The following is a 22125-nucleotide window of genomic DNA, read 5'->3' as shown; positions in this document are numbered from 1 at the left end:
ATTGCAGGTGTGAAAAAGTTGCAAGATGGCTTGAGAAAATAAAATAATTTAACTTCCAAGCTCCACTACTTTCTCGTTCGATATACACTTTCTGTTTCCTACAATTGGGAGAGGTATAAGTCAATGAAATGCTGTTTTACAAAGTCAAAAGTATAATGAAATTCAGTTTTTCAAAAGCAAACATAGCTATGCCTCTCTAATCTATGGTGCGGGACTTCACATTTGACACTGTGCAAGACACCACTCCACTGTACGACATACTACTTGACTGCATGAGATGTTGCTCAACTGTTCCACATGCCACTCTACTGTACAACATCCTATTCCACTCTATGCCACTCCACTATAACACACTATACAAAACCACATTCTATGCATGCCACTCCACTGTACACCACTCCACTTTACAACACTCTACTCACTCTATTCTACTCGAAGCAAAGACACTCCACTTGATGACTGTTAGACCTGGTATCTTTGGCGTGGTTTCCCCTGACTTTTTGCCTCTACCACCTGTATTTTTGATGCAGTGCTGGATTTCGTTTTTGCTGGTTTAGATGCTTTGGGCACTTTGCCACTGCTGATCGGTGTCAAAGTGCAAGTGCTCCCTAGGTATATTGTTATATTGCTTGGTTATTCATGATTGGTATATTTGTTTCACCTGTTAGCCCCTAGTAAAGTGCACTCAGTGTGCCAGGGCTGGTGATTCAAATGCTACTACTGGGCTTGCAGCACTGATTGTGCCACCCACAGTAGTAGCCCGAAAATGGTATCACAGGCCTGCCACCGCAGTGCCTGGGTGCAGTTGCTAACTGCCATACTGACCTGACCAGTGTCCACACTGGCCAGGCCTAACCCTTCCCTTTCTGTACACATTGGACACCCCTATGGAAGGCCCTAGGTACCCCCCTGGGCAGGGTGCAGTGTATGTGAAAGGTAGAGCATGTACTGGTGTAGGTGACATGCTCTGGTAGTGAATTACAGCCATTTTCGTTTTTCACTATTGAAAGGCTAACTTGCCCATAGGCTATAATGGGGAATGCTGAGTATAATGTTTACCTGCATATCTTCCCATAGGAGCAAGATAGAAAATTAAAGTTTAGTATGCCTGAACTCAGAATGATAAAATATATCTTTTAGTGAAGTTGGTTTTAACATTCTGTGTTTGAAAATACCACTTTTAGAAAGTAGGCATTTTCTTGTCTAACCATTCAAACCTGCCTCTGCTAGGTTGTGTATTTCTTGTCTGGAGTTTGAGTGACAGGGGCTGGGGAATTCCAGGGGGCTGGGGAATTCCCGGAGACAGGGTGAGTCAGCACAGGGCTGAATAGAGAAATCTCTATGTAGATTGGTGAGAGGAGTTGTACCTGGGAACTGAATAGGACAGTACCTGCCCCCCACAGTGCTAGCTCCACCCCCTGTGGTGCGTCTGATGTCTCTGCCCTGCACTGTGAAAGGAGAGAAGGAATCATGTCAACAAAGAGCTCCAGGGCTTTGCTTTGCCCCCACAATGCTGGCTCCACCTCCTGTGGGGCGTCTGATATTTCTGCCTTGCACTGTGAAAGTAAAGAAGGAGTCATGTAAACAGAGTGCTCCAGAACTGGTTTGGACTGGGCAAAGGCCCCTCTGCCCTCAGAGGACAAAGGATTTGGGGGTATAAATATTGGGACCCTGATCCCAAGAAATTAGATCATCCTGGAATCAAGAAGGAACCTCTGCCATGGAGAAAGCTAAAAGACTGAAGAAGAAGGACTGGCTGTAAGGCTGACCTGCAGTTGCTTTGCTGCCAAGAGCCAAGGAGAGGGGGAGGACTTTGCTGTGTGCTGTGTCCCCTGGCTTGAAGGAATCTCCAAGGGCCTGTGTAGAGCTGGCCTCCTGTTAAGAAGTCCCAGGAACAAAAGGACTTCACCCCCAGCTTCTCCCTGAACTCTGCAGTGTGAGTTTTGCCCTTCCTAGAGTGCTTGATCCAATTGTGGGGCCTCTGGAAGTTGTGCCTGCTGTTGGCAAGCTGACCAAGAGAAAAGAAGTAAAAGATCTGCAACTTTTTCACGCACCGCCGGCTTAGCGAGAACTTTTCCGTCGCCGCGAAGATTGTCGCAGCGCCTGTCGCTGCTGCAACGTCAACGCCGCGTTCATCTTCGGAGCGCATCGCCCCGGAGCGGGAAGATTCCTGTCACTGAGAGTATCGTTGCAGAACCTACCGTCGCTGGTGAGATCGTCGCACCGCTCATTAGCGGATCGCATTTCGTCGCTGCAAACATCGCCGCAGAGCCATCGAAGATCGTCTCATCGTGCCTTTGCGAGTAAAATTCTACCGGAGAAGCTACGCCTTGGAATCCATACAGGTATCGCCTCACTCCCCATACAGACCAGATTCGTTGCACACGCCCGCTGCGTGCAGTGGGGTTGACGCATCGCCTCCCCAGGGTCTCAGGACTAACGCTGTTGCTTGTTTTTCGACGCCTGAGAACCACTAGGAACTTTTATCACGTCACCAGGTACTGTTGGCTAAAATCGACGCTAATGTGGATTATTTTGTCGCTAAGCTAAGAACTCTTTTGAAACCATATTCTTGAACTGTGTATGTTGGATTTTTGTCATTTAGGTCTTGTGTAGTTTAACCCTTTCGATGCCCATGACGGAGCGGTTCCGTCATGCGCGTCGGTTGCGCTGTGCGCATGACGGAACCGCTCCGTCATGGCCCCGCCTGCGCACAGAACCTTCAGCACAGCGCGGGAATCCGCGCCGCGCTGAAGGGGTTATATAAAAGTAATTTATTTATCTACACTGGTGTGGAGTCCATTTGTGGTGTTTTCACTGTGTTGCTGTTATCTAAAGAGTGTATCCCCCTTACCCTGACTAGAAGTAAGGGTCCCTATTTGGACAGTGGTACCTACCTCTGCCAACTAGAGACCCCCAGATCTAACAATGACACTCTACTCGATGAGACTCCACTCACCGAGACTCCTCTCTAGTCTACGACAAACCACTCCACTCTACCCCACTCCAGTCAACACTACTGTACGATAATTGTGCAACACTCTATGTTCCTCAACTCTGCGAAATACTACTCCACTGCATGCCAATGTATGACAATCTACTCCACACTATAGCACTCTATAATACTCTACTACACTCTACACCATGCTATGATACTCTACTTCGCTCTCCAATACTCTACGCTCTTCTATTCCACAACACTCTACTCCAATATGTGGCACTCCACCACTCTTTACGCCACTCTATCCCAGTTTACGAAACTCTACAACATTGTACAGTAGGTACTGTACTACATTGTATGCCAATGTCTGACACTCTACTCCACTGTATACCACTCTACAACACTCTACTCCACTCTACAACACTTCACTGTATGCTATGCCACTCCACTCTACTATATGGCACGCCACTCCACTCTACATCACTACACGGTACAACACTGTACTGCACTCTATGCACCTCCCCTCAACGCCACTCTACTCCACTGTATGACACTGTATGACACACCTTACCACTCCACTATACAACACCCCAATCCACTCTATGACATTTCGCTCTACTCTACACAATTTTACAGCACTCCACCTAACAACTTACCACTCTACTGTATGACACTCCACTCTACTGAACAGCACTCCAGCCCACTCCAAAGTACAATATGTCACTCCAATCTCTGCACCCCAATACACTTTACAACACACCACTCCATTCTATGTGATGCCACTCACCTGTATGCCACTCCACTTTATGGCACGCCACTGTAATACAAATGACACTCTATAACAGGGGACTCTAGTCTAGACCAGTCCCCATTCACTATAAGACACTTAGGGCCTGATTACAATTATAGGTGCCATTTATCGCACCTGGTAAATGATGATACCCTGTAGTATGTCATATATTTGGTATGGTATGATAAATAGCACCTATTACAAGTTTCTGGGGAATAACATTAAACAGCAAAATCTACATGTTACAGTACATACAGTTCACATTTCCCCTAAAAATTTAGGCAGGTTTGACTTGCTGGAATTTATCAAAGGTTGAGGTTTTTAACAAAGCTGACAATTATCAGATGCCTTAAATACCTTCCAACTCGCAAATCTGATCCATGCATAAACAGGGGTTTATGCACGAGTCAGAATATACCGACTAACTTGTAATTAGGCCCTTAACAACACCCTACTGCACCATATGCCACTGTATGATACTCTACTACACTCTACGACACTGTACTCCACAGTGCGCCACTCTCTGCTTCTCCACTCCATGACTCTCTACTCCACTGGAATAATGTCACTAGACTAAGGGCCGGATCAAAAATCATTTTTGACTGTTGCTACTACAAGTTATTGGCGGTTAGTAAGCCGGAGGTTCGTGAAAACACCCTTGACCACAGTATTATAAAAATGATTTATGGAGGTAATAATGTGTGACCAGAAAGTTTGTGCATATTTGCAATGCTGCATTTTGTTGTGGAAGTGTTGTGTTGTATTGGTTTTCATGTGTGTTATGTTTTTGTGCTCCATTATTGTAGTGTCTTTTTGTTCTGTTTTAATGTGTTTTTTGTGTTGCATTTTTTGTACTGCTCTGTTGTGTCGTGTTATGTTTTAGACGTGCTGATATGATGTTTTATGTTATGTCTTTGTACTGTGTTCTTTTGTTTGCTTTAGAACTGTCATCAAATGCTGCTACATCTCCAGTTAAACTCATCACATTGCTTTAAAGTTCCAGTGCCAAACATTTACCACTGTCTGGATGGTAAATTAGCACTGCTTAACCTCTTCAATCACCAACCAGCCAGTCCAAAACTCTGGCAGAGATCTGTCTTAAATTAGCACATTGAGTACTCTCTTTATGTGCTATCTCCTCGATAGGAAGAGTGTGACGTAAAGAAAATTATTGTTATGATTTGTTCAAACATGGACCAGGAGGCGGGGCTTGAGGGGACCAGGAGGCGGGGCTTGAGGAACATGGCGGCAGGCTAACGCCGGCCGTGAGAGGCTCCGTTTATCCGTCTGATGTCTTCCCGGTTCATTTTTTCTGCTTAGCCGTGTCCCGTCTTTCGTGTCCCGTGCCTCGTATCCTGGTATGGAGTCCCTTGCCTAGGATGGAATGGTGAGAGCTTGTTACTCTGTGTACCACTTGCCCGGGTGCCGCATTCACAGGGCTGTTTTCTTCCCCTTTCTCCCTGGTCATTCACGCTGCTGTGGAGAGCGGAGCGGATTTTGGCGAGCGCTTGGACCCGGAGGGGAGAGAAACAGCTGATGACAGTCTACGACTCACGTCACCTGGCGTCATCGGCGCGGAGGGAGGAGAGGTGCGGAGAGTCCTGGGGAGGTTCTCGGTCTAAGGGTGTATGCAGAGATTTCGCCGGGGAGTGGAGGAGAGCAACGGCAGCATCTGCGAGGATCTATTCCACTCACTGTGGTGCGGTGCAGTACGACCGTTTTAGTGCTGGTCAGCGTTCATGGCTGGTAAGGTGGCGAAAGGGAGGGGGTTTCTGGGCTTGTACCCTCAGCGCAACTATTGTAGCCACAGGTGAGACCTCCCAGGTTATTCCGGATTTTCTCTATATTACTCCCCTATGTTGCCATCAGAACTTGTTTAGTGTTCATACTGGTCAGTGCATTTTTCCGCGAGCTATTTTTCAAAGGATAGGGATGGACTCTCTTGTTACAGAGCCCACCCCCAGTACTGAGACTGCGGATCCTGAGATCTCGAACGCAAGTGAGGGGGTCCAAATACCCTCAGCTAGCAACTCCTTGGCGGAAAAAGTGACGGAGAAAAACAGTGGAGGTCAAAGGAAGGGACCCGCCTTAGCCACTAGAAACAGGTATCAACTGCGTTCGCTACTGGAGCAAGAGCAAGAGCAAGAGCTGGCCTTACAAGAACCCACTGTGGCGCCTAAGACACCTAGGCAAAAAAAAAAAGATAGGAGGGAGAGGAACAAGTTGGGGGAAGATAGAAAAGGAGGGCGTACTACCGTAAAAGCTACTCCATCACTGAAATCATACTTTAAGATAATGGAGAAGGAGACCCCCCGTAGATCTATACCCTCTAGCAGCTCCACAAAAAGCTCAATACCCCCCAAATCATCTAGTCAGGCTCATTCCTCTCTATCATCTCCATCATCTCCACAGAATTCTTTGATCTCTCACGCTGAGACAATTTGCTTAGCAAACAAATTCTCCCCTTTACTATGTGAACCAGATACAGAAATTGGCACGGGTTTGTGTAATACACCAGTGAGTGCAGACACAGGGGATATAGGAGGCCACCCAGATGGGGTACTGCAATCTGACGTTTGCGAGGGTAACGCAAGTCATAGCGGAAGTGAGACCGCAGAGGAATCTCCAAACGGAGAGCGCCCCGGTGGGGACAACCAGTTGAAGAACCTTCTTTTTTCCCTTCGTGAAGACCTATTTGCAAAATTGATTCCTAGGTTTGAAATCTCCGAGGGGAATCAGAAGGTAATTTCAGAGAAATGTACAGCCTTAGAGTCAAAATTGGACGATATTTGCACTAGAACAGAGACACTTGAAAATAAAGTGGATATTTTAGCAAAAAGTTCTCAAAGCCACTCTGATATCATCGCGGCTCTACAGACGCAGAATCGGGCTTTTCAAAGCGATATCGAGAGATTAGAGATCCACGCCAGAAGGAACAATCTGAAATTTTTGGAGATCCCGGAAGGAGCAGAGAATGGCGATGTGAAGGCGCTGATATGCAAACTTTTGAGAGAGGGAGTCTTAAAAGATAGACTGGATGTTGATCTAGAAAAGGAGATTCAGCGAGCCCATAGAGATCCTTTTAGACAACATCCAGGCAGGAAGGCCCCAAGGAAGATCCTGGTTAATTTTCTCTCTTTTTCAATTAAGGAGTTGATTCTAGGGCGAGCTCTGAAAGATTCATCATTGCATATTAACTCTGTTAAGTATTTAATACGTTCCGATGTGGGCAGAGCCACTGCCCAAAGACAGTGGGAACTGGGCTCTCGGATGTCCGAGTTAAGAAGCCTGGGAGCGCAGGTTATGATGAAGTTTCCCGCTGCCTTAAGAGTGGTATGGAGAAATAAGACGCACAATTTCTCCTCCGTTCAGGAGGTTGATACCTTTATATCACACATGAAGGGGGTTCAATAGAGGCACTACATACTAACTGTGATAACAGCGATATATCATAAAATATTAATCCACGACACATGCAGAATATGTGGCAAAGAAAACAAAGGTTAAGCATAAAATTCACTTAAAAAAAAAAAAATAAAAAAAAAAATAAAAAAAAAGAGAAAATTGTGTGGGTGTGTGGATATAGGAGATCACAATATGGGAATAAGATTACTGGGTCACTGGTTAAGCAAAATATGCGTAATTATGAGTGGTGGGCTCTGTACGGAGCGCGGAGCCTCTCAAATAGGCGATTTTCTTATCGCCAAGATAGTTGTGGGGGGGTTCCTCAGGGTGGGTGGTGGGAGCTGGAGGTGGTGGAGGGGAGGGATAGGGGGGGGGGGAAAAAAACAATAAAATACTTCCTCACAGAGCCAGCAGTATGAGTTGTAGTGAATTATTCAATACTCCCTGTGTATATAAGTCAGATTTAGATATTCTCTGGTGTATAGAAAATTTTATCCTCTGGAATGATGAATTCCATAAATAAAACTAAAATAATTAGTTGGAATGTGAATGGATTGAGAGATGGGAGGAAACTCAACAGAGTATGTGAATTCTTGAAAAAATCAGGAGCCCATATATGTCTTTTACAAGAGACCCACCTGGAGTCTCAAGAATGTAAGATTGCTTTCGAAAAACAAAGCTGGATTCAGGATCTCCTGTGTTCTCGCCAAAGCGGAAGCACAAGAGGGGTAGCGATATTAATTCGTATAAACAGTAAAATCAGAATAGAGAACCACGACACGGATACGTCAGGCAGATGGCTATCCGCTCAGTTAAAAGTAGACAGTTCTTCCTTAGTTTGTGCAGTCTACTATGGCCCCAATCAGGACTGTCCGGAACATCTGGCCAATCTGAAGTCATCTCTTTTTAATTTTAATGCCCCCATAATATTGGGGGGTGACTTCAATTTGGTTTTCGACAAAAACCTGGATAGGACTTCCAGAGCCACTGTCGCTCCTTTACCTAAAACAAAATTAGAACTTAAGAATATAATGAGAGACTTCAATTTACTGGATATTTGGAGAATCAGAAATACTATGGGCAGAGACTATTCTTTTTATAGTCATAGATATAAGCATCATTCCCGTATTGATTTTTTCTTGATAGATCAGATGCTTCTTCCTCAAGTAATCTCCTCCTCCTACATTCCCGCTCTACTCTCAGACCATTCCTCAGTAGAACTAACAGTATATTCCATAAAAGAAGTACAAATGAGAAGGTGGACTTTTGATAGATCATTACTACAAGTAGACGCAGTAAGGTCACAGCTATCTACACAGTTGGAAGAATTTTTCCGATTTAACTGTGGCTCAGCGGGTGCTCAGATTGTATGGGAGGCATTTAAGTCTTTTATGAGGGCAATAGTGACTACACTCACGGTTAAGAGAAATAGGGATAAAAGGAAAGCTGAAGCGGACTCCCTCATAAAAATAAAGTTGAAAGAAAAACAACTTCAACTCGCCTCCCTAATGCAATATTCCAATGTAGATATATTATCAAACGAGTTAAATTCCCTTAAAGCAGAATATCAGGCTCTCCTCGATAAAGCCATTAAGGAAAGATGGGATGCGAGCAGATTAAGCAATTTCTCCTATGGGGAGAAGTGTGGCCGTTTCTTGGCCTGGAAGGCCAGAACAGACCGAGCCAAGAACCAAATTGGGAGTTTGATTCTACAAGGCCTCGGGACTTTGACCTATAACAACAATGAGATAGTAAAAGAAGTTCATAATTATATGTCGAAGATGTACGCGGAACAAGGAGATTTCTCCACGGAGAAGGCTGAAGTGTGGCTTAACCAACTAGTTCTACCACATCTCACAGAAGCAGATAAGGTCTTCTTGAGTTCATCAATTAAAGAGGGTGAAGTCTATAACCAACTAAAGAGCATGGCAAAAGGAAAAGCAGCGGGTCCGGACGGCCTCCCAGTTGAGGCATATCAAATTAATTTAGAATTAATTGTGCCAATTCTCACAATTTTATTTAATAAAATACATCTCTCTGGCGAAGCTGTGCCACAAACATGGTCTGAGGCAACTGTGACTCTAATATTAAAACCTAATAAGGATCCTCAGATTGTCGAATCCTATCGGCCAATCTCGCTGCTGAATTCTGACTATAAAATTTTTGCGGGTGTATTGGCAGCGAGATTGGCCAAGGTCATCAAATCAGTGGTTCACAGCGACCAAAGAGGTTTTATGCCGGGTAGGCAGTTGAATGAACTTACATTCCAGGCTATTGCTGCCATAGATGTAGCGACTAATGAAAAGTCGCCCTTAACGATTGTGGCCATTGATGCCGCAAAGGCTTTCGACCAAGTCAGTTGGCCTTATCTCTGGAAAACACTAGATGCATTTGGTATGCCACTGAATTTTATAGCCTCGATTCGAGCCTTATACTCTAGTCCCAAAGCCAAAATTTTAGTGAATGGTTGTCTCACTGATTGGGTGCACATATTTCGTGGTACTAGACAGGGATGTCCCCTTTCCCCTCTTTTGTTTAATTTGTATATTGAGCCTTTAGTTATTAAGTTGAGATCTGACCCGATTTTTAAACCATTTAAAATCACGAGCTTAGAGCTGAAGTTTGCTCTTTACGCGGACGATCTCTTAATGTTTACATCGAATCCAGAAGAGGCCGTCCCTAGACTCTTTGCTCTGGCAGAGGACTTTGGGGCAATATCCGGCTATAAAATAAACAGAGACAAAACCGAGGTTATGCAGTGGAATTCGGTTGAAGAATACCCGGCTGCTAAACCGAAGATGAGATATTTGGGAATATATTTAGCTCAACATATAAATCAGACAACTAAAATTAATTTTGATAGAGTCTATAAGGAAATCTGTCATCTTCTTCAACGGTGGTCTGGGCTCCCGCTTAACATATTTGGTAGAGTGAACCTCATAAAAATGACTATTTTGCCGAAAGTTACCTTTTTATTTAACTCTATTCCGTTGACTTTTGACCCAAAAGATATAGCTAAATTACAGGGAAAAATAGGTTCATTCATTTGGAACTCTAAGCTGCCGAGAATATCTTGGAAGAAATTGACGAGAAAATTAAAAGTTGGGGGCCTTGCCCTCCCAGATTTACTTATCTACTGTCACTCGTTTCAATTGAAAAATTTTAGACGATTGGCAGACAAGGCAGATACTACTGTTTTAGGATCCTTATTTCAGGCTTTGCTACACAGTGTACCCCAGGGTCAGGATTATTTTTTGTTTAAATTTGGAGACCCCAGGTTTTTAAAAAAAGTTAGATTGAAGATTTTGATAGCTGCCCAAAAAAACTGGGTTTTTTTCAGGAAAAAGCTGGGAATCCCCTATTATGCTCCCCAGGCCCCGATCTGGGACTCCCCAGGGACCCCGGAGTGCTTAAAAGATCAACTAGCTCGCCCCTTGAGGTTGGCTGGTATTACACACTGGGGAAATCTTCTAAAGGATGCACAGCTTATTGACTGGGATTCTCTCTTTACCTTGACGGAGGGTTCTCTCACTAGGTTTAAATATTATCAATTATCGGGTTGGTGGGCTACTCTTGCGCCGGTGTCCTGCACATTAAATCCTAGCTTTGACTCGGTAAACAAGAAAGGGACCTGGAAAAGAGAGTTGGCATTCTGGTATTGGGCCATGATGGGAGCAGAAGAAGTTCCGGAGATTGAACTCCTAAAAATATGGGGTGATCAGGTTGATCTTAATCATGATAACCTTAAGGAGCTGTGGGAGGATTCTTTCACAATGCTACATACTATAGTTAAACCAGCTGCACTTAAAAGAAACCATCTGTTTACCCTGTATAGAGTCTATATTTCGCCCAAGAAACTTGTAAGATTTACAAACCTAGAACATCGGTGCCCTCGGTGTAAATTGCTCGCCGCTGATGACATACATATGTTTGTGGATTGCCCTTCTTTGGCGCAATATTGGGCTAAACTAGGTGATTTCATTGCAACAGTATTAAATGTACAATTTACCATAATTCCAAAGACAATCATGTTTGGGTTAGTTAACAATTATCAATTATGTGCCCCTGATTCCAAACTTATTTTTTATATTATGGTATTAGCAAGGCGAGAAATATGTAGGGCGTGGAAAAATGAGAAGGCACCGATTTTCTTAGATTGCTTGAAACATATTATGTACACTTGTGAGTCAGATATAGCCTGCGATCCCTCCAGTGAAGCAAAGATATGGGCACCGCTAATGGCCTGGAGGAACAGATGACGAAAGTATATATATATTTTTTTTTTTTTTTTTTTCTTTTTTCCGATGATTTTACCTGGGCACTGTTGGGACTCAATCTCTAACACCGCTAATGGGCCTCTCAGTGAGTAAACGTTGGAGTATATAGAGCAAACAGTAAAATGCCAGTAGGGTTAGACCCCTTTACCTATCCCCCCCAGGGTCCTAACATCGGAAGGGGGTTTAGGGAAGGGGACTTCCCCATTTGGACTGCCTCTCTCGTCTGGTGGTATATGAGGAAGAAGAAAAAAAAAAAAAAACAAAAAAAAAAAAAAAAAAATGATTTGTTCAAACATTAACACATTTCATAAGATACAATCTTCCACTTATTTTTTTTTAACAAATGTCACTGCTAGATAAATAGCAGGGACTGTGGGTTATGGTCCTCTTCCCCTTGTGTGACATTATAAACTTAAATATATGGGTAGAGAACTCTGTGGTTATTAGCAAGAAGTTTACAAAACATCCCAGAAAATAATACGGATCAACCGTTTGGGTCGCAGGAATCATTCATTGTGCACAAATGTAAGTTTACAACTGAAATGGATTTGCAACATGTGTAGTGACGTGCTATTACGCTGTGCAGATGTCATCAGGTAAAGCGTCGCAGAATACATGTGGGTACCACCACGCATTCTGAGTTTTGCTGCTTGGAATGGGGGAGAACGTGCAGTATTATTGAGTTGTGCCCATTCTTAGGTGCGTAACTTGAAGGCAACAGGGCAAAGGGTTGGTAATCAATGCGTCCAATGTTATTTATTATGAACTCAGTGCCGCACAATGCAGCATGTAAAATGAGTCCCTAGGAGTTTTATGTGGCATGTGTAAAATCATATCTATATACATGTGTCTTTAAGCTCCATAATTTATGGGCTCGATGACATTCCCAACAACCAGTGTCTATGAGCATGCAGTTGAATTTGTAAAATAATAATACCGATACATATGTATAATGTGTGTGTGTGTGTATATACATATAGCTATATGCCTGTCTACCTATTTTAATTGCATTTACAGTAGTTTAACACATTCCAATGTGTATGATTTATATACACCCAATTTAGACATACTCGCTTTGTCTATAGTTTTTCTGATATTAATTGTGCTCCTAATAAATTTGTGATCAAACACTATATCGCATTTTTGATTTGTTTTTCATATTTACTTTAAACACGTTCTTTATGCATAATATTACAAAAGCAAAGACAGGGTGGAGTACAGCAGCTCAATTGAAGAAGAAATTAAAAAGCTGTTTGATATGATAAATAATGACTTGATAATAGGTTTCATTGGGATTTGGGACTACTGCAATACCCGCCAAGGGAGAGGAAACCTGCAAAATATCAAATTGGAAAGGAAGTGGAAAGTTTTACAAAAGGCTTTGGTGCACGAGGGAGTGGTGTATTTTTGAACATGTTGATAAAATAGGAAAATATAAATGAGATCTTTTTCAAAAAATGTTAATTATGTTTACCTTACTTTTTAGCTTGTTAAAACAAATGGTCAACGCAATCTTCAAACTATGCCTTTTAAGTCTATTTTTAATCTGGATAAGAGGTATAGGAATGTGTTCCATAATATTAGTGTCTTGCACTATTTCACTTTCCGCTTCAAAACTATCATTCTGTCGTGATATCCGAAAAACTTTGTGGCAGAGCAAGCTGTGATGTTCACTCGTGTGAATGCAATCGTGATGTAATTGTGTGATGAAAAATAGGGCCAAAGTAGCTATTCTTCTCCAGGCTCCTCTATATTTGTATCGTCTTGTTCGTTGTGAGAACTGATATACATAAAAATTTAGTTGCCACGTTCCAGGTTGCAACTCAAGCACGTAATGAGACCATATCCTCATGTGTTGTCACTGCCCATTAAACTTACATATCACACAACACTTATCTGTAAAATATATTTTGCAAACGAATTGCCTGGGTTTTTCTACTTTATAAATTCTGCTAATTTAGACTAGTGAGATAGCTCATCCATCCATGCAAACATCTTGAAGCAATCAATCATTTGTAGAGCGCGCTACTCACCCGTGAGGGTTTCAAGGCGCTGTGGGAGGGGGTGCAGCTACTGATCGAACAGCCAGGTCTTGAGAAGTCTCCTGAACGTCAGCAGGTCCTGGGTCTGTCGTAGGTGGATGGGGAGGGTGTTCCATGTCTTGGCGGCGAGATGGGAGAAGGATCTGCAGCCGGTGGTTGTTCGGAGGATGCGCTGGACGGTGGCGAGGGTGAGGTCAGCGGAGCGGAGTTGGCGGTTGGGGGTGTAGAAGGTGAGTCGTTTGTTGAGGTATGCTGGTCTGACATCGTGGAGTGCTTTTTGAGTGTGGGTGAGGAGCTTGAAGGTGAGGTAGCTTTAAACCCACAGTTCCATCGCAGTTTCATTCAGGCGCTCATAAATAATGATAAAATGACTGTCATTGGCTAAGGAAATTATCTCAAAAGTAGGATCATAGGGATGGTTTGAATTTGTGCTCCGAGACTATTAGAGGTGTTTGACTGTTCTGTTTGTATCCCAGAACTGTAAGGCTCAAACACCTCTGCACACAGCTTCATGGGGCTGCGGGTAAAGGCACAGCAGAAGATGTTAGTGCTGAGAGGTGGAAGGCCTTTCGTTCTGTATAGGCACTTGAGTTGATGGTTCGCCAACAGTGTCTATCCTTGTGCCTGAGGAGAAACTGCAATGAGAACAGACCATAGGAAGCCGTATGATTGCAGGGAGTACACTGTCTCCAATATTGTCTGCAAAGGTCTCACACCTTATCTGCTTCAAGCACTTGGGTCCACTCAACAAGCAGAACAGGGCCAAAACCCTGGACCAAGTCACAGGAGAGGACGTGGCTAGCAGCTAGAGCGTCGACCTCGAAGCTGGGGAACCGGGTTACAGTCTCGGCAGGGATGCTCAACATTCTGTGATTCTGGGCAACTCACTTAATCTACCGGTGCCTAAAAAAGAATGAACATGTCCGCCTGTAACGCAACTGGTGCTCAGGTAGAGCGCTCTGAAACCTCCGGGTCTAGTGCACGCTATTTAAAACTCATAAAAAATAAAAATAAAACGTAGGGCTTTCTAGCTAGACCTCTTTGCCCCTGGTCCTCTGCTTTTTGAGCCCCACAAATGTTACAAACTATATTTAAACAAAAGCAAGGCTGACCATTTCTATCATGATACAGTGATTTTAGCCACACTACTAGGTGGTGTCATATAATGAGTTTTCTTTTTCCCCGCTGAACATTTGTTTCTAATTATGAGGTGTTCCTAGGATAATAAACCAGAGAATTGTTGCTCCTGGTCCCACAAAAGCTCCTAAAGCATAATGAAAATTCCCCCTAGGCCCAAGCTTAAAAACCCCCCAATCGGTAAGAACTGTGCAAAAACTTACCACACAAAAATATACATTCACAAAAATAGGTTATTTATTAAATCTAAACACACCAGAATTATTACACATACAGTTACTTAAATATAACACAAATCAAAAGCGATTAGTCAAATTTACAAATCCATAAAAATTAATTTGTGTACAAAGGCAGTCTCTGTTGCACTTATTAAATATCTATACAGCAAAGCATCACTTGTTGGTTTAGTAGCTTAAAAAAAACGTCATCGGCATTGGATAGCTTCAAAAGGATGCTGCGGAAAGCCAATGCGGTTCTTTTCAAGCTGCTAAACCTGCGTGTGATGCTAAACCTGCGTGTGATGCTAAACCCCCGTGTGATGCTGAACCTGCGTGTGATGCTAAACCTGCGTGTGATGCTAAAACTCCTTGTGATGCTTTGATTTATAGAAGACTCTGTGTTGGATAGGAGATTTCTTTTTACCACACATTGGCTGGCTCAGATACAGAGAGACTGTTTTGAGAGTTGGTTAGCCGCTCTCCAGCTATCTGGATATGTTATGGTTTGATGATATATGAAGAGCACTTCTGAATTCACGTCAGCCTTTCGGAGTAAATGGATGATCACTACGATTTCTTTATTGCGAGTTTCTGGTTGATTTTAGAAAAAAACACCTTTTTGCGAGTGGTTTGTATATCCAGTGTCCATATACCTGGATGGGGCAGATTTATGAGCCCCTTGCGCCACTTTTGCGTCACTTTTAACATGGGAAAATTGACGCAAAAGTGGCGCAAGGGGCTCATAAATCTGCCCCATGATGTGTTCCAGTGTAAAGACTCCGGGCCTCATTCATGAAAAGTGACGCATCACTGCGTGAAAACAGTGATGCGTCACTTTTCACTGCGCCCTCCCTGCGACTCCAATGATGCGTCATATTTACAATATGACGCATCATGTCGCAAGGAGTCACAGATACGTCAGTATTTCTGACGTATCTGTAGGCGCAAAAGTAACGCATTGCTGGAGTGTGTCACAAAAGTGACGCAACTCCAGCAATGTGTCCTTTCACATGGGGCAAGCCTCATGTGAAAGGGCCTGCGTCAGTCTTACGCCTGCTGTGAGGGAGGCGCAAGATATTGACGCATTTGCACCCTAGAAGTGGCGCAATGAAATCTCGTAGATTTCACTGCGTCACTTCTACGATGCTTACTTACGTGGGAACGCCCACCCTGCATACATTATACCTGACGCAGGTATAATGTAGCGCAGGGGTTTACAAAGTGACGCATCTAGGTAGATGCGTCACTTTGTAAATATGGCGCATCATGGCGCATGTTTTACGCCACTGGTGTGTCACAAAAAGTGACGCACCGGTGGCGCAAAAGTGGCGCAGGGGTTCATAAATGAGCCCCTCCATGAGGAAGGAAACGCTTTTAAAATGAACTAATGGAATTACTTTAGAATGTGATTTTATATGTTTACACACAGCTGAATTTAATTGGAAAAGAGTCAATGTACATTTGTTATATGTTTTGAATTTGTCCCAAATAATTGTAATTGTAGTTGTTTTTATATAGCACTTACTACTCCTCCTGATGAGGCTTTGAAGCGCTTTGTGGCGAGTAGCACCCTTGTCTGAATCCAAACAGGGTTAGAGGTGCATTAGTATAGGGAAATATGTGTTAATTTTAGTGGTGGACCTGCGAGTCTGTTAATTGGATTGAAAAGGATAATGGAGGGATAGAAGACGGAAGAGTCTAGAAAGTGTTATTTGGGAGATCACAGTACTAAGATAAGGCTTGGGATGAGTAAAAGGAGAGATGGAGGAGGGAAGAGTCTCTATAAAGTGATTAGGGAAAACATAGTAGTAAAATGAGGTTTGAGATGAGTCAAAGCAGAAATACTTGAGGGAAGATTTTAGGGGCTGATTATGATGGCGGTCGTAGGGCTATCGGTGGTGCTCCCGGAAAATGTCCTTTTCCGCACTCCATTGGTGGTCCTCACGTCCGCCGCATTATGATGGGAAAAGATAGCCCATTTCCCATCTGCTGTGGAGTCTCAGGATCCACCAGAAATCTCCTTCTGCTCTGGTAGGGGATGAAGTCAATAGAGAGGGACTGCCGTGCAGAATGCGGTTACGACCGCCGGAGAAATCATGATGCCTTAAACAGCCCATCAAACCGCAGTGGAGAATACGGCCATTCGGGGACGGCGGAAGCACTACTGCGGATAGCGAAAATTGAATCTTGGACACCTCCATGCGTTTCTGACCGCTGGGCAAACAGCGTTTTTGGGTGTTTCCGCAGCAATTCCAACCACCGCAGACGGATTTTCAGCTTTTCCGGCGGTGTATCCTGGAATCCGACCGCCGCAGTAAGATGTTTCAGGCAGTGCATCCTAATCTGACCGCCGGTTTTTCCGCAGTACCTGCGGACGGTAATTTTCCGCTACCATGGCGGTTGGAATGCTTTTCCGACCGCCATCGTAATCAGCCCCTTAGAAAGGGTTGCTTGGGAGTTTGGGTGAGTCATGGAGGGTTTGAGGGGGTAGACTCTAGAAAGTTTTGTTTTGGAGATCACAGTAGGAGAATGAGGTTTGGGATGAGTCAGAGAGAGGAGGTAGAGACTATATTGACAAAGGTAAAGGATGAAATAGATTAGTGCATTGGAGAGAATAGAAGTTGTATTTTTCCTTCTTCTACAGTATGAGATAAGTAATAAATATATAGATACATAACTACATAGAAAGTGTAGACATGTATATGAAAGATTATATATCGAGATTTTAGGTTGTATTGTACAAACTCAGACTTTCATGTGTTGCTGTACATGAAGCTATTTAAAAAAAAATGTTATCTTTACTTATTCCAAAAGTGAAACACTTGTAGACAAAATAGTCATGATAATATTTACATATTGTGATAGGTGAATAAAACAAAGACCTATAATCATCTAATCAAATAACTTATATGAAAACCGTGCAGTGACTTTCCATGGTGGGCTTCTGAGGCGAGGTGCCCATCTTGAGTGGAGGTTCCTTTGTTGAATGTATGTGGTGATTCTTTTCCTGATGAGAAGTGGTAACTTTCCATTTATTGCTTTGTGGGCGATACAAAGCAGTTTGAAGGTGGATCTTCTGGCAACCGGTAACCAATTTAGGGCCATCAAGGCCGGGGAGATGTGGGATTGTGGCTTTAAATGTAGGAGTAGTCTAGCAGCAGAGTTCTGAATCCATTGTAGTGTTTTCATAGTTGATGAAGATTGACCATGGTAGTGGTAGTGGGCATTGGCGTAATCAACTTTAAATAGTACAATCAAGATAGTAGCCTGGACCTTGTGTGGAAATCCCAGGTGGAGGAAGATGCGTTGCAGAGTTTGATCTTGCTAATTTGTCCACTTGGGCATTCATTGATAACTTGGAGTCTATGGCAATTCCAAGGTTTCTTACCTCCTTAGACACTTAGGTGGTGCCCCCAGATTGTCAGGCCAGGCACAGAGTGGGTCATAATTTTTCCATTCGCCACATGGAAGTATTCAATTTGAGATGGCTCTATGTCATCACTGTCTCTAAGACAACTGAAGATATGTGAGTTTCCAATGTCTTTGGGGCTTTCCAGTTTAAGGAGCATTTGTGTGTAATCTGCATAGTTATTACATGTGAGGTGAACTTCATTGATCATTGCAGGTAATGACTTCATATAGAAGTTGAAAAGCATGGGTGACATGATAGAGCCTTGACAGACCCCTGTTTTGTGAAGTATGGATTTGAATGAGAAAGGGGGAGTGTTAGAAAACCCCGGGCAACCGGGTTAGCAGTCACCCGGTGTTTCCCAACACACAAGGGGTAGCTTGGCTCGAGCCGTCAGGGGGCAGGCACCGTGTTAAGCGTACGTCACACCCTCACAATAACCATGCGTGCATCCGTTCCAAAAACGACACTACACCGTAAAAATTTATGAAAATATCTCTGTGTTTATCTTGTTTTCTCTTAGTTGCAGGTTAAATAAATAATAACACACTTACAGTACACCAAACTTCTTCTGTAAAAAGGGTAGGTCAAATAAATAAGCTCAGATCATAAATAATCAATTAATAAATAGATGTGCATAAAATACATAGGCAAATAAATACTGCGAGGGAATAAATACTGTGAGACAATAAATACTGTGAGACAATAAATACTGTGAGACAATAACTACTGTGAGACAATAAATAGGATAAATACAAAGAATACAATACTCTCAATAAATATAAGCCATCAGTACACTTTCAAATCAGGTCACATTTGTGAGGTACTCTGGGTTGATTTGGCCCAATCACAGCTTGTGGTTATGTGGATGGCCTGAGGGTGTCTCACCTAACTTGGATAAGGCTGAGGCTAAAACTGAGGTAGATTAAGGGTAATCTAGGAATCTGGCTCTCCCAAACTACACAACCCCTCACACAGGTCACTGTATCAGTCTCAGTCCACCCCTGGCACTCCCAGGCTGGTCCTAACACCTCTCTAGCCCCTAGGATGGTCTCTTAGGGCTCCACAGGGCCTTAGGCGCCCTCTATTCCACTTACTGCCCTCTTTATGAACTTCCGACTCCGCCGGAGTCGTGTCGACGCCGTGAGGCGGTTCCGGTTCGATGTCGCTAGCCGGCCTCGGCTTGATGTCAGTTCCTGTTGACGCCGTGAGGCGGTTCCGGATCGATGTCGGTGGACGGCCTCGGCTCGATGTCAGTTCCTGTTGATGCCGTGAGGTGGTTCCGGATCGATGTCGGCGGATGGCCTCGGCTCGATGTCGCTGGGCAGCCTCGATTCGATGTCGGTCTCCGGCGTCACAGGGACACGATCTCCCTACTTCCGGGTGTCTCCGGAGTGCGACCTCCACTCCCGACCTCCGGTGCTCTTCCCTTCAGGTTCTGTAGTAAGGACTCCCTTAATACGTACATACATTGTTAAGGTAGCATAACCACGTCAGAAGTTAGAAAGCCATCTTGCTGCTTTTGCACACGACACTGCGTTCACATGTTATTGCTTAAACAAACTGCTGACTCGAGTTTTGCCTCACACGAGAGCAATCTGTTGTTACCATCCCGAGCTCTGCGCAACGACCTTGGTCTGCACACGATGTGACAAACAGTCTGAGTTGTTAGACAATGCATGTTTTCCACTCTAGGTTGATCGACCCACTATTTAGTCATAACACACGAGCAGCTGCACATACCTGAAAGTTGGTGCTTTTAATATCACGGACATCATGTTTATTATTCAGACCGAAGACGAGCCTTCCTGCGAGAAGACTCCTGATGCTCCTGTGATGTGATTTCACTAAGCTGATCTTTGAGGTATGGGGTCCCCTATTCAAGCCTAAGAGACCTTCTGTTAGTCTAATAATAATAATATTAGCTTCTTAGTAAAGGGAAGGTGGTAGTATCCACTGTCATTATAACATGATCACCCCTTTTATATTCTATGGAATTGTAACTATGCTGATGGTTTTGATTTTAATCATTTGTCTGCTTGTATTAGCCAAAGTACTGCATATTAGGACACGTGGTCTATAAAAATAAACTCTTTTTATTTTCACCGTGTCTCTATTGATTCTTGTTGTGGACTGATGTGAGAATAATATACGAACAGGTATTTCCGATTCCCACCATTCCTGAGTATGTACTGAGTCGCTTGTTCTGGGTTGTCTTTTCATTGGGACCGCCGAGCTAGATCTCGGATAACGAATGGGACACTTATGCTAGCCGGATACTGGGTTCTGGGTTCTGAGGTGAGTTTCTGGTACACCACAACTTACTGAGGTCCTGGGGTTCTACGCATAGTTCTGTGTATAAGCAGAATCCCTGCAACATGGCGCACCTAACGTTTGGTCTATGAGTTGAAACGCCTTAGTAGTGCTCGCGTTTGTCCACAACACCCTCATTCTTGTTTCCGAATAACAAGTCTGACGGATTTAAAACCTACCTAGGTCTATTGATATAGGTTCTTTCAAGCTTGATAATTAAAAAGGTTATTGAACCCTTGTGCTACTGAATAATTCAAGTGTGTTGTCCTAATGTCGGTGGATATTGCGGCGCATAGCCGTGCAGCTCTGAAACGTCATTTGACGCAGTATGGGGTGCCGGACACTGGTATGAACGTCATCTTTGTGGTGGGAGCCGATGCGGCTCATCCCTATGAGTTGTTCTACTCTTGGGTGACGATTCCGGCGGTGGGGGATGATGACACCTTTCATTCTTACACTGCCGCTGCCGTGCCAGCGAACTATACGCCGTATAGGACACAGGAAATCCCAATTTCTGCTTGGCAGCATCTTATTTGGTTTAATGGCGCCCTTCCGCCGAGAATGGGCCCTTTATCAATTGCAGGGGCCACTTGGCCGGTACTAGCCGGATTTACGCCTCATCCCCGTTACCTCACGGTGACGGTAGCTGAGTTGCGTGTACTACACACTGCCCTAATTACGGTATATAGGGCGTTAGTGCAGTATGTGTCGCGCAATATGCATGCGGGGGCACCTGCTGTTGCGGGGCAGCCTACTGATCATCACGCGGTGGTCATTAGTCCTGTTATGGTTAATTCTGTTATGGGCAAGCGCCCCCAAAATAGGGATGATTTCCCCTTTTGGCTTGCTGAAAAATTTGACCAAATAGAAGCGGTTTACCCGAATACTACTCCTGTGGAGAAACACAGGATCCTCACCATTAGTTTGCCTAAAGACTTGGTCCCCCACATAGATGATTGTGTAAATTGGGGCAAGGTCTTTGCAGCGACGTACGCGCAGTGCTTTGGCACTCCGTCTATGTTGCAGCTGCCCTCCGTTATCAAAAGAGTTCAAGAGAACCATGGTGCGGAGTCTGCGATAGAGTTAGGGATGCGGCTCCTCGGTCAATTTGACCTGGTGGCTACCATGATAATTGGAAACCTAACGGGTGATGCTTTGCATTTCCAGGTTCGTAATGAACTGAAGCGAGTTGCTGAGGAGGACAAACCGCAGGAATTTGCGAAAATAATCGCAGAGGCATATCGGGATTTGGGTCGTAGCTCTTTAGGAGTTAAGCCTTTCATAAAGAATCCCGATCTAAAACAGCAGGGTAAGGCAGACACGTCTGGTAAGGACGAAAGACCCATTTTTCCAAAACAAAAATGGCAGTTTAAACAACAGGGAAAGCAGCAGCAACAGAAACAGGGCTCTCGGCCTGCCTCTCCCGTACAGTCAAGTAGTGAACGCACTTATGATCTGCGCGATCGTGCTGCTATTAAGTCTCCTGATAGATTTCAGGTTTCTGAACAGCGCTCTCCTCGTTCTTCACAGGAAACATCGGCTACACAGTCCGGTGGCGGAGGCGGTGGCAAAGGCCGGGGTGCTCCACAACAG

Source organism: Triturus cristatus, chromosome 2_1 (genome assembly GCF_964204655.1).
Source record: "Triturus cristatus chromosome 2_1, aTriCri1.1, whole genome shotgun sequence".
NCBI lineage: Eukaryota > Metazoa > Chordata > Amphibia > Caudata > Salamandridae > Triturus > Triturus cristatus.
Note: the sequence above shows the minus strand (reverse complement) of the source record.